Source organism: Myotis myotis, unplaced genomic scaffold, assembly GCF_014108235.1.
Source record: "Myotis myotis isolate mMyoMyo1 unplaced genomic scaffold, mMyoMyo1.p scaffold_m19_p_23, whole genome shotgun sequence".
NCBI lineage: Eukaryota > Metazoa > Chordata > Mammalia > Chiroptera > Vespertilionidae > Myotis > Myotis myotis.
Genome location: NW_023416328.1, coordinates 1,223,194 through 1,235,995, shown reverse-complemented (window position 1 = coordinate 1,235,995; position 12,802 = coordinate 1,223,194).

The window sequence follows — 12,802 nt, the reverse complement described above, 5'->3', positions numbered from 1 at the left end:
ACCGGGGTGTCCCCTCTCCCTTCCCAGGAGAAGCAGCCTGCTTTAAGACACAGCCAGCCCCAGCCAGTTTGGCTCAGTGGATAGAGCATCGGCCTGTGGCCTGAGGGGTCCTGGGTTCGATTCCGGTCAGGGGCACAGGCCCAGGTTGTGGGCTCGATCCCCAGAGAGGACGTGTGTAGGAAGGAGTTGATCCATGATTCTCTCTCATCATTGATGTTTCTCTCTCTCTCTCTCTCCCTCTCCCTTCCTCTCTGAAATCAATAACAATATATTATACTGGAGGCCCGGTGCATGAAATTTGTGCACTTGGGGGGTGGTGGGCAAGGCCAAGGGACCCCATCGGTGCATGATCAGGGCCGGGGAGGGACACGGGAGGTTGGCCAGCCGAGGAGGGACCGCGGAAGGGCTCGAGGGCATGTCCGGCCCATCTCACTCAGTCCTGATCAGCCGGACTCCAGCAGCAAGCTAACCTACCAGTCAGAGCATCTGTCCCCTGGTGGTCAGTGCATGTCATAGCGAGCAGTTGAGTGGCAATAGCATATCATTAGCATATTACCCTTTGATTGGTTGAACAGCCCACCCGATGACTGGACACTTAGCATATTAGCCTTTTATGATATAGGATATTTTTTAAAGAGACACAGCCAGACACCACAGGAACAATGCCAGCCAGCGGGGCCAATTATTACGTGCCTGCTGTGGCCCGACCCTTTAAACATCTTCTTCTATAATAATGAAAGCGTAATATTCAAATCGACATCCACTGGCGCCAGGCCAGCCAAGGCGGGTGTGATGCGATTGATGGGGGACGTGGGGGGGCCATGATCACCCGCAGAGGGAGGCCCAGGCCATGGGCCAGTGGGGCAATCAATGGGTGGGGGTGGGGAGGACTCTGCAACCGCTCCCAAGCGGCCAGTGGGCGGGGCCTCCCTCTGCAGGGCAATCCATCTTGTGCGCGGGGCCTCTAGTATTCCAATGATCCGCAACCCTTGCAGGGCGTACATTGGAGTCCGCAGATGAAGAAACTGAGTTCCCAGAGAGGCCAGGGATCATGCCGGAGGCCGACACTGGGCCGTATGCTCTCACTACACAGCGTAGCCCCTCTGGGCAGAGGCAGAAAGAAGGTCCGACGTCAGGTATGAAAAACATCTGTGCGCCCAGCAAGGGGAGCCGACGGAGGGCAGGGAGGCGAGGGCTGGACCTTTGGGGGCGAAGTGGGTGGGAGCACACAGGCCTCTGGAGTCACCCACTCCCACGGGCGCCAGGAGCTGCTTTAGGATAGAGGCGATGTCTTATTTTTTTAAATATATGTATTATTGATTTCAGAGAGGAAGGGTGCCGGGAGCCAGTTCCAGCATGTCATAATGGCAAGAGTTTCATCGAAAGGTTGAGGGAACCTGGGGACTCGACAAGGGCTGAGTCACCTATGTTGTTACCTGTTGGGAATGGCTGAGGGCATTTCCCCAAACCTGGAAAGGGATGATTGCTTGCTGCCAGACAGCTCAGGGCATCTTAATCTACATGGTATTGCCTCCTACTGGCCAGACACCTGAACAGCCGCAGGCGAATTCTGCCATTCTGACAATGGACTGTGTGCTGTATATGAAACCCTACCCTTTGAAGTGTATAGCTCCACCTCGCCTCAGCACAAATAGTGTTCATAGAAAGCAAGGGGTCCTGAGGCAAGGAGATCTTAGTTTCTTTGGCTAAGCTCCTCTGACTCCCTATAATGCCTTTCAAAATTATATTTCGAAGTGGAGGAGGGGGGAGAGAGAGAGAGAGAGAGAGAGAGAGAGAGAGAGAGAGAGAGAGAGAGAGAAACATCAATGATGAGAGAGAATCATGGACCGGCTGCCTCCTGCCCGCCCCACACTAGGGATCGCGCCCGCAACCTGGGCATGTGCCCTGACTGGGAATCAAACCGTGACCTCCTGAGCCAACCACTGAGCCATGCCAGCCAGGCAGGGGTGACATCTCATTTATAACTCTCTTCCCTGCAGACAGCACAGGGCAGGTGAGGAACAGGCACTCAGGGCATGTTCTGGAAGGGTGAAGGAAGGCGTGAATGATGTTCTGTGACACCTACTATGTGCCAGGCCTGTTCTCGGTGCTGGGATATACCAGTGAGCAAAAGAGGCAAAATGCCTGAACCCATGGAACTTGCGTTCATTTTGTGTGTGAGTGGCTGGGGGAGGGAGGGTGACAGAAAGCCAACAGATGGCTAAGTCAAGTATGTAGTATGTTAGAGGGTGACAAGTACAAGGCACAAGTAATTTACACCAGTGGTTAAAGCAGAAGCAAGCATTTTCCTAGGTCGTTGAGGGCTTGGGGGTTGGGGGAGGGGGCATGGGGTGATTAAGGTGGGCTTCATGGAAGAGGTGAGTTGATCTGGGCTTTGCAGAGCAGTTAAGAGGTCGACCTTTCCCCTTTGCCCTCTGGCTTTGTTCTCTCTCATCCACCTCCCACTCGAGGATTCTAGGCCACCCTCCCCACCCCAGCCCCATGATTCTCCTGACCATCAGGAGGCTGGAGTTCTGGGTTTGTCCTCTGAGACCGGGGTTCAAGAAACTGGTTGCTCAGGTTAATGGGGCCAGGCAGGTGTTTCCCCGGGAAGCCAGCCACTTCCTCCCAAACGTGGGTGCCTAAATGAGCAAGGATGACAGGGAGGGTGCCCTCCCCAGGGGCGAGGGGCAGGGCATCACAGCCATATTGACAGACAAGGGGGTTCCGGGTGGGGGGGGCTGTGGGTTGAGAGTCAGGGGATTCAGATTATCGTGCTTTGAGGGGAGTCTTCCCGCTCCAGGCCTGGTGGCCATAGTGAAGGGGACACACAGGGACAGTCACTGTTTCATCCTCCCCTCTGTCCATCCCTCTTGTTAGATGACCCTTAGCATCCGTGGCTTCAGTCCTGGGAGCAGCTGGCGGTGGTGATAAGGGCTCTAGGCCAGGACTCACAAGTTTTGGGGGTGGCCCTAGCATTACAGATTTGGTCAGAATGCCTAACCTCTCTGGGTTTTATTTCCTCTGTCTGCAAATGACTGTTCCTAGCGGGCCCTGCCCACTGCCCTGATCTGCCATGAGACTCCAAGGAGAACATGGGCCCTGGCCGGTGTGGCTCAGAGGATAGAGCGTCGGCCTACAGACTGAAGGGTCCCGGGTTCGATTCTGGTCAAGGGCACATACCTCGGTGGCAGGCTCCTCCCCGGCCCGGGCTCTGGTCGGGGTTCGTACAGGAGGCAACCAATCGATGTGTTTCTCTCACATCGATATTTCTCCCTGTCTTTCCCTTTCTCTTCCACTCTCCTCGGGTGATGATGATGAAGAAGGAGGAGGAGAAGAGAAGGAGGAGGAGGAGGAGAACATGGTATGTAGTAATGTAGTACCTGGACACAGAGGCTCTAAGGAGCCAGGGTTCAAGCCCCAGCTCTGCTGGGTGAGCTTGGGCAAGCTGCTTAACCTCTCTGGGCCTCCATTCCCTCATTCATACCATGGCGTGACAGTGGCATCCCCACCTTAGGAGGGATGTGCGGGCTAGATGACTCTGAGGCAGCTCATGGGCGTGACGCCCAGCTCATGGAATGGATGACTTCATCACCAGTGGGTGCTTTGAGGAATTGGCCGCTCTTATTTGCATGTGGGAATGAACGGGCACGTCCTGGGGAAGATGTCATAAATAGAACTGGGCTTGTTTCCATGATGTAGACCGGAGGTTTTCAACCGGCGTGTCACAAGAACCTTTACAACGTGCAGTACCTGACTAGTGAGTCAGGAGCACTGACCTCTTTTCCCTCAGTCAGGGGTGGGGAACATCAGGCCCGCGGGCCGTATCGTTTGGTCTGGCCCTGCCCAGACAACTGCAGGCGGGACTCGAAATTCAATAAATCCGGGAGCTTTTTTCATAGCAACGTAATTTTAAAAGAATATGTTTTTATTGATTTCAGAGAGGAAGGGAGAGGGAGAGAGAGAGAGAAACATCAATGATGGAGAGAGATTCATTGATCGGCTGCTTCCTGCATGCCCCACATTGGGGATCGAGCCTGCAACCCGGCATGTGCCCTTGATGGGAATCGAACCCGGGACCTTTCAGTCCGCAAGCCAATGCTCTATCCACTGAGCCAAACGGGCTAGACCCTCATTGATTTTTAGAGAGAGTGGAAGGGAAGGGAGGGAGGGGGAGAGGGAGAGAGAGAAACGTTGATGTGAGAGAGACACATCGATTGGTTGCCTTCTGCACATGCCCAACTGAGCTGGGGAATCTAACATGCAACCCAGGTACGTGCCCTTTACCGGGAATCAGACCCAGGACGCCTGGTGCACAGCTGACACTCTAACCATCGAGGAACACTGGCCAGGGCCAGATCACAGCTTTTTAGAAGAATTATGGAGCAAAGAGACCAGTTCTCTCACCAGTTCTTTCTTTCTTCCTTCTTCCTTCCTTCCTTCCTTCCTTCCTTCCTTCCTTCCTTCCTTCTTTCTTTCTTAAATATACTAGGGGAGCCGAAACCGGTTTGGCTCAGTGGATAGAGCGTCGGCCTGCAGACTGAAAGGTCCCAGGTTCGATTCCGGTCAAGGGCATCCCCGGTGGGAGATGTGCAGGAGGCAGCTGATCGATGTTTCTCTCTCATCGATGTTTCTAACTCTCTATCTCTCTCCCTTTCCTCTCTGTAAAAAAAAAAAAATCAATAAAATACATTTAAAAAAATATATATATATACTAGGGGCCCGGTGCATGAAATTCGTGCACTGGGCGTGTGGGGGGGAGTGTCCCTCAGCCCAGCCTGCCCCCTCTCACATACTGGGAGCCCTCAGGCGTTGACCCCCATCACCCTCCGATCGCCTGATCGGCCCCTTGCCCAGGCCTGACGCCTCCGCCAGAGGTGTCAGGCTTGGACAGGGGACCCCCATCTCCCCCCGATCACTGGCTCTGGCCCCCGCCCAGGCCTGAGGCCTCTGGCCCAGGAATCATGCCTGGGCAGGGGACCCCCACCTCCCTCTGATCGCTTGCTCCACCCCCCGCCCACGCCTGACGCCTCTGACCCAGACTTCAGGCCTGGGCAAGGGGACCATCATATCCCCCCAACTCCCGGCTCCGCCCCCCACCCAAGCCTGACGCCTCTGACCCAGACTTCAGGCCTGGGCAAGGGGACCATCATATCCCCCCAACCCCCGGCTCCGCCCCCCGCCCAGGCCTGATGCCTCGGCCAGAGGAGTTGACCCTCATCACCCTCCGATCACCAATCACCGGATCGGCCCCTTGACCAGTCCTGAGGCCTCCGGCAGAGGTGTCAGGCCTGGGCAGGGGACCCCCAGCTCCCTGCGGTTGCAGGCTCCGCTCCTGCCCAGGCCTAACGCCTCTGGTCTAGGCGTCCGGCCCGGGCAGCGGGGACCTGCAGTGGCAGCGGGGGGCGCTGTGATTGTGGGCTTCGCTTTAGGCCCAGGCAAGGGACCCCTAGCTCCCGGGACTGCCAGCTTCGACCGTGCCCAGCTCCCATCGCTGGCTCCACCCCTACTTCCTGCTCTCACTGGCCAGGGTGGCAAAGGCGCCTGATTCTCCGATCATGGCTGGGGGGTCGCCTTTGCCCTGCCCCCCAGCTCTTAGCTCCCCCCTGGGTTTCCGATCACTGTCAGTGGCAGGGGGCTTCTTCCTGCTTTCCCTTTCGCCTCCCTGCATTGTGCCTACATATGCAAAGTAACCCCCATCTTGTTGGCAGTTAACTGCCAATCTTAGTTGGCAGTTAATTTGCATATAGCCCTGATTAGCCAATGAAAACGGTATCGCCGTACGCCAATTACCATTTTTCTCTTTTATTAGTGTAGATTTTTATTGATTTCAGAGAGGAAGGGAGAGGGGGAGAGAGAGGTAGAAACATCAATGATGAGAGAGAATCATGGATCGGCTGCCTCCTGCACGCCCCCTGCTGGGGATGGAGCCCGCAACCCGGGCATGTGCCCTTGACAGGGGAATGGAACCCGGGACCCTTCAGTCTGCAGGCCAACGCTCTATCTACTGGACCAAACTGGCTAGGGCAGTGACGGCGAACCTTTTGAGCTCGGCGTGTCAGCATTTTGAAAAACCCTAACTTAACTCTGGTGCCGTGTCACATATAGACATTTTTTGATCTTTGCAACCACAGTAAAACAAAGATTTATATTTTTGATACTTATTTTATATATTTAAATGCCATTTAACAAAGAAATATCAACCCAAAAAAATGAGTTCGCGTGTCACCTCTGACACGACGCGTGTCAGAGGTTCGCCATCCCTGGAATAGGGCCTCACCAGTGTTTGCAAACCTTGGGGAGAAAACAAAGACACTGGGTGCAATGCAGCAGTAAGATCTGGGCTCCAAAGAAGGAAGAAATGAGGGTGAGAACCACGGAGCCTGGGCATGGCCTGGCAGACACAGTTGGGCGAACCCCTGCGGAAATCCTAAACACAAGCACAGACCCTGAATCAGCCGCGTCTATGGGGTGGGCCCGAGCCCAGCCCTGCACTCGGGGCTGCTGCCCTTGTAGGACCAGGCAGGCTGGGCGGCCAGGGAGGCAGCGGCACACGATGGTCCGGGCGTTACCCCAGCCAAGGCCGACTTCCTGGAGGGCTGGTTCTGTGGAGCAGGAGGGCCGGTCAGGACCTGCTGCAGCAATAGACTTGCCCGTGAGGATTGAGCTCTTGTCCATTTTCTGTTTTTCTTAAAATATATTTTGAGTGATTTCAGAGAGGAAGGGAGAGGGAGACAGAAACAGTAACGATGAGAGAGAAACATGGATCGGCTGCCTCCTGCACGCCCCCGGCTAGGGATGGAGCCCGCAACTTGGCCACGTGCCCTGACCGGGAAGCGAACCAAGACCTCCTGGTTCGTACGTCGATGCTCAGCCACTGAGCCACACCGGCCAGGCCGGGCTCTACTCTTATGCTACCTCCTTGGTGGGGGTACCTACTGCTCAGGCCTCCTGGGTTTCACCTGTTCTCCAATCCTGGCCTTCCAGCCTCTCTCAGCTCTGTGAACCCTAAAAGCTGTTGACCCCACAAAGAATATACCTGTCAGCAAGGACTGCTTGTGGGTAACTGGGCCCTAATTCGTAATCAGAGTCTTATAGCTGTTGTTTACAGGGACCCCTCGTGCACCCTGCGCGGGGCTGCCAGGCCTCCTCTACCAGGTCCCCGCTATCTGAGCTGACCCTTATAAAGGTGCTCCTGGGATTGTATTTCGACCAATGGGCTGAGACCTGCCTGCCTCATCCAATGGGAGCTGCACAGCTTTGCCCTCATTTGCATCTTTACTGATCAATCAGAGCGGCTCCATCATGACCAGTCAGGGCTCAAGATTCTGACCAATCAGGACAGTGTGAATCGGACCAATCAAAGGATGCACATTTGGATCCTTCATTTGCATTGAAACGGACCAATCAGGGACCAGGGCAGACATGTGCTCTGTATTATCGGGCCTCCCCTTTGTCTCAGGGGAACACACTTTCAGTTTCCTGTGGAGGCTTCATTGCCTCCATGTGCAGAGTGTTCACATGAATTAAGTCTCTCCAGATCGGGGACTCCTGTTGGCTTGGTGGCAGAGACCTTTTGTGAACAAGACCTTCCAAAAACGTTTGCTTAAGCCAGCGGTTCTCAACCTGTGGGTCGGGACCCCTTTGGTGGTCGAACGACCTTTTCGCAGGGGTCGCCTAAGACCATCCTGCATATCAGATATTGACATGACGATTCATCCCAGTAGCAACATGACAGTGATGAAGTAGCCACGAAAATAATTTTATGGTGGGCTCACAACATGAGGAACTGTATTTAAAGGGCCAGAAGGTTGAGAACCATTGGCTTAAGCTAACCAGAGCCAGCCTCTGGAGTTCATGAGCAAGAACCCTAACTGATAAAAGCCCCAATTTACATACAAATTTGTGAAGAGGGGATGTCACGTCCTATTTCCCCAAGATGGCCTCGGCATCTTCCATCCCCCCTGCTAATCTACATGGAAGCTACTCCTTCCATGGAGAAGTAGTTCTCCGTCCCCTCTCGGATCTGGGCAGGCTCCCAGAAATAGAGTGTGGCAGAAGTGATGTTATGTGACTTCTAAAACCAGGTCTAGCCCTAACTGGTTTGGCTCAGTGGATAGAGTGTCGGCCTGCAGACTGAAAGGTCCCAGGTTCAGTTCCGGTCAAGGGCATGTACCTTGGTTGCAGGCACATCCCCAGTAGGGAGTATGCAGGAGGCAGCTGGTCAATGTTTTTCTCTCATTGACGTTTCTAACTCTCTATCCCTCTCCCTTCCTCTCTATAAAAAAAATCAATAAAATATATATTTTTAAAAATAAAACCAGATTTAAGAGGCCATGAAGCTTTGGCCTGGCCCCTTGAGATGCTTGCTCTGGTGGGGAAGTCAGCCCCCACGTAAGAAATTCAACACCTCCATGCTGCACAGGCACCTGTAGATGGTCCGGTTGACAGTCCCAGGCTCCGCCCAGCCAACAACCGGTATCAGCTGCCAGATGAGTGAGTGCGTCTTCTTGGACATCCAGCCCAGTCGAGCCTTCGGATTATGGCAGCCCCACCCAACAACTGCCTGGGAACCCCCCAGCGAGACCTGTCCAGGTAAGCCTTCCCAAATTTTCGACCCACAAAACCATGAACGAGAAACTAATTGTTTTAAGATGCTAAATTTTGAGATTACTTGTTACTTGGCAATAGAAACTAGACACTCTTGCTTGCTTACTTATCCCACAGAAAGTGATATTTTCTCAGCAAGAGGAAAGATAACAGGTTAAAAGGCAATGAAACCTACATTTATTGAGGCCTACCCTGTACGGATCCTTTTCATGTACCGCCTCATATAAAACCCTGATGAGTCTGTGACTTGGGGACAATTATCCCTTGGCTGAAAAGAGGAATTGGGTGGCCAGCTGGTGTGGCTCAGTGGTTGAGCATCGACCTATGAACCAGGAGGTCACGGTTGGATTCCGGTCAGGCCACATGCCCAGGTTGTGGGCTCGATCCCCAGTGTGGGGCGTGCAGGAGGCACCCCATCAATGATTCTCTCTCATCATTGATGTTGCTCTCTCTCTCTCTCTCTCCCTTCCTCTCTGAAATCAATGAAAACATATATTTAAAAAAAATAAAATAAAAGAGGAATTGGGGCCCAGGGGGAGACAGGCAGCTAGACAAGTGCCAGCCTGCAGAGCCGGCGTCTTTTCTGCTGGCACAAAGCTCCCAAACGCGAGGCTGAAGGAGCAAGTGAGGGAAGAAAGTTTAACAACATGATGTTGTTGTGAGAGTCAAGATGACTGAGCTCTGGGATTAAAGTGTCCACTTTGCTTCGCCCCACGCATTAGTCAGATGACAGATGGATCATGTTGCCCGTGAGGTGGGGCTGAGGAATGGGAGCGTTCACAGAACCTTCCTGGTGCACAGTGTCACCAAGCGTGACCTAAGTGACCTCGGGTGCTTATAAACCCCCTCCTTTAATATATATTTTATTGATTTTTTTTTTTTTTTTTTTTTTTTTTTTTTTTTTTTTACAGAGAGGAAGGGAGAGCGACAGAGAATTAGAAACATTGATGAGAGAGAAACATCGACCAGGTGCCTCCTGCACACCCCTTACTGGGGATGTGCCTGCAACCAAGGTACATGTCCTTGACCAGAATCGAACCTGGGACCCTTCAGTCTGCAGGCCGATGCTCTATCCACTGAGCCAAACCGGTCAGGGCAATCCCCCTCCTTTAGTTCCCACACCAGCCAGCACGTGGTTCGCCTTGAGACATAGAGACAAAATGCATTCACATGAGGATGGGAACCAGGTGGCTTAGTAATACCGTGGGGCCCGGCTGGTGTGGCTCAGTGGTTGAGCATCGACCTCTGAACCAGGAGGTCACGGTTCGATTCCTGGTCAGGGCACATGCCCAGGTTGTGGACTTGACCCCCAGTGTGGGGTGTGCAGGAGGCGGCTAGCTGATGGATGATTCGCATCATTGATGTTTCTCTCTCCCTCTCCCTTCCTCTCTGAAATCAATACAAATATATATTTTAAAAAAGAAAAGAAAAGAGGAATTGGGGCCCAGGGGGAGACAGGCAGCTAGACAAATGTCACCCTGCAGAGCGGCGTCTTTTCTGCTGGCCCCAAATCCCCCAAACGTGAGGCTAGAGGAGCAAGTGAGGGAAGAAAGTTTAACAACATGGCGTTGTCCTGAGAGTCAAGATGACTGAGCTCTGGGATTAAAGTGTGCACTTTGCTTCGCCCCACGCATTAGTCAGATGACAGATGGATATTGTTGCCCTTGAGGTGGGGCTGAGGAATGGGAGCGTTCACAGAACCTTCCCGGTGCACAGTGTCACCAAGCGTGACCTTCGTGACCTTTGGGTGCTTATAAAGCCCCTCCTTTAGTTCCCACGCCAGCCAGCAGGTGGTTCGCCTTGAGAAGCAGAGACAGGATGCATTCACATGAAGATGGGAACCAGGTGGCTTAGTAATACCGTGGGGCCCGGCCGGTGTGGCTCAGTGGTTGAGCATCGACCTATGAACCAGGAGGTCACGGTTCGATTCCCGGTCAGGGCACATGCCCAGGTTGTGGGCTCGATCCCCAGTAGGGGGCATGCAGGAGGCGGCTGATGGATGATTCTCTCTCATCATTGATGTTTCTCTCTCTCTCTCTCTTCCTCTCTGAAGTCAATAAAAATATATTTTTTAAAAAGCCAGCAAACAAGACAAAGTAATACCTCAGTGAGTTCCTGTGAGGAGCCAAGCGCCGTATGACATTTCCCTAATCCTGCGAGATTGGCTGTCCCAGGGTGACAAGTGGTGACACAGTTGCAGGTATGAAGTTATGTGTCTCCAACGTCAGCCAGTGAGGAAGTGCAGGTTAAAGGAGGGTCCCTCTGGGGTGGAGAAGGCAGGGTGGCAGGCGGGGACAGGCAGGGATTCAAGCCACAGGCCCCCAAGGCAGGGATACAAGCTGTGGGCACAGAGGCCAGGCCCTGGAAGAAGAACCAGCAGAAGGTGGGGTCCCCAGAGGCCATGGAGTCAAAGCTGCCGGGGAAGGGTCCATGTCCTCCCCCACCTATGGACACCCCACGGACCCACCTCTCACATTCATTAACTCCCCACTAGAAGGGCCCATTATAAGTTTTATTTTTTAAAATAAATTTGTATTGATTTCAGAGAGGAAGGGAGAAAGAGAGAGATAGAAACATCAATGATGAGAGAGAATCATCGATCGGCTGCCTCCTGCACGCCCCCTACTGGGGATCGAGCCTGCAACTCGGGCATGTGCCCTGACTGGGAATCGAACCGTGACCTCCTGGTTCATAGGTTGATGCTCAATCACTGAGCCACGCTGGCCGGGCCAACCTCTTCCATTGAGACGAGGCACCTGCGGCCAGAGAGGACTTGCCTAAGGCCCCCAGGTGGCAGCTCCCGATTCCTGGACCAGTCCCCTTTAGAGTCACCTTCCTTTGGTTCTGGGGATCAAACTTGGGCTATCGCCAGGGTGACCCTTTAATGTGTCATCCAGACCAGAGCGAGAGGGGGCATTATTAATAATTACACCAGGACAGCAGGTGTACACAGGGCTGCCCTGGGCTAATGGGACGGATGGTCACCCTAGCGTGACAGCTGAGTGCCACCCGCCTGCCCACCAGGAGGGCCTCTCTGTGGCTGAAGGGACCTGAGACCTCATCAGCAGCCTCCACACCTGGTGAGGGGCTGGGGGACACAGCAGCCGTGAGGGTCCCACCTTCCCCGGGAGGTTCAGGGTGCTCAGGACTGGCCGCTCTGTAACTGGACTCCCTCCCCGCCTGGGGCTGTGTATGCACAAACAGAGCCTGTGTGTATGGTCCCCACCCATCGGGGGCCCCGTGTCCTGCCCGGCCCCGTAGAGCTCCGGTTTCGGGTGCTTCCCTCTGGTGCTGGCCACTGACCCGGAGCTGTCCCCACAACAGCGCTGTGACACGGGCCGGCCGTGGGCCACAGGGAATCGGTCTCTCCCAGCCTGGTAGCCGGGTCCCAGCAGAAGCTTCTAGGATGCCAGGGATAGGATGCTGGGGCTAGGATGCCGGGGCCTGGGCTAGCTGTGCCCTTTGCTCCCCCTCCCTCCCACCTCTGCCCTCTCCTAAGAGTCACAAGCACCAAGCACCGCAGACTTCAGGGGTCTTGTGAAATGGCAGGTCCGGTCCTAACCGGTTTGGCTCAGTGGATAGAGCATCGGCCTGAGGACTGAAAGGTCCCAGGTTCGATTCCGGTCAAGGGCATGTACCTGGGTTGCGGGCACATCCCCAGTAGAGGGTGTGCAGGAGGCAGCTGGTCGATGTTTCTCTCTCATCGATGTTTCTAACTCTCTGTCCCTCTCCCTTCCTCTCTGTAAAAAAAAATCAATAAAATATATATTTTTTAAAAAAATGGCAGGTCCGGCTCCTGCAGGCCTGGATCGGGGCCCAGTGGCTGCCTTTCTAAGGAGTCCCAGGCAATGCCAATGCTGCCATTGCAGGGACCACTTTTCTTTTTTAAAACATTTTTTACAAATATATTTTATTGATTTTTTTACAGAGAGGAAGGGAGAGAGATAGGGAGTTAGAAACATCCATGAGAGAGAAACATCCACCAGCTGCCTCCTGCACACCCGCTACTGGGGACATGCCCTTGACCGGAATCGAACCTGGGACCCTTGAGTCCGCAGGCTGACGCTCTAGCCATTGAGCCAAACCGGTTAGGCCTTTAAAACATATTCTTATTGATTTCAGAGAGAAAGGGAGAGTGAGAGAGAGAGAGAAACATCAATGATGAGAGAGAATCATGGATCGGCTGCCTCCT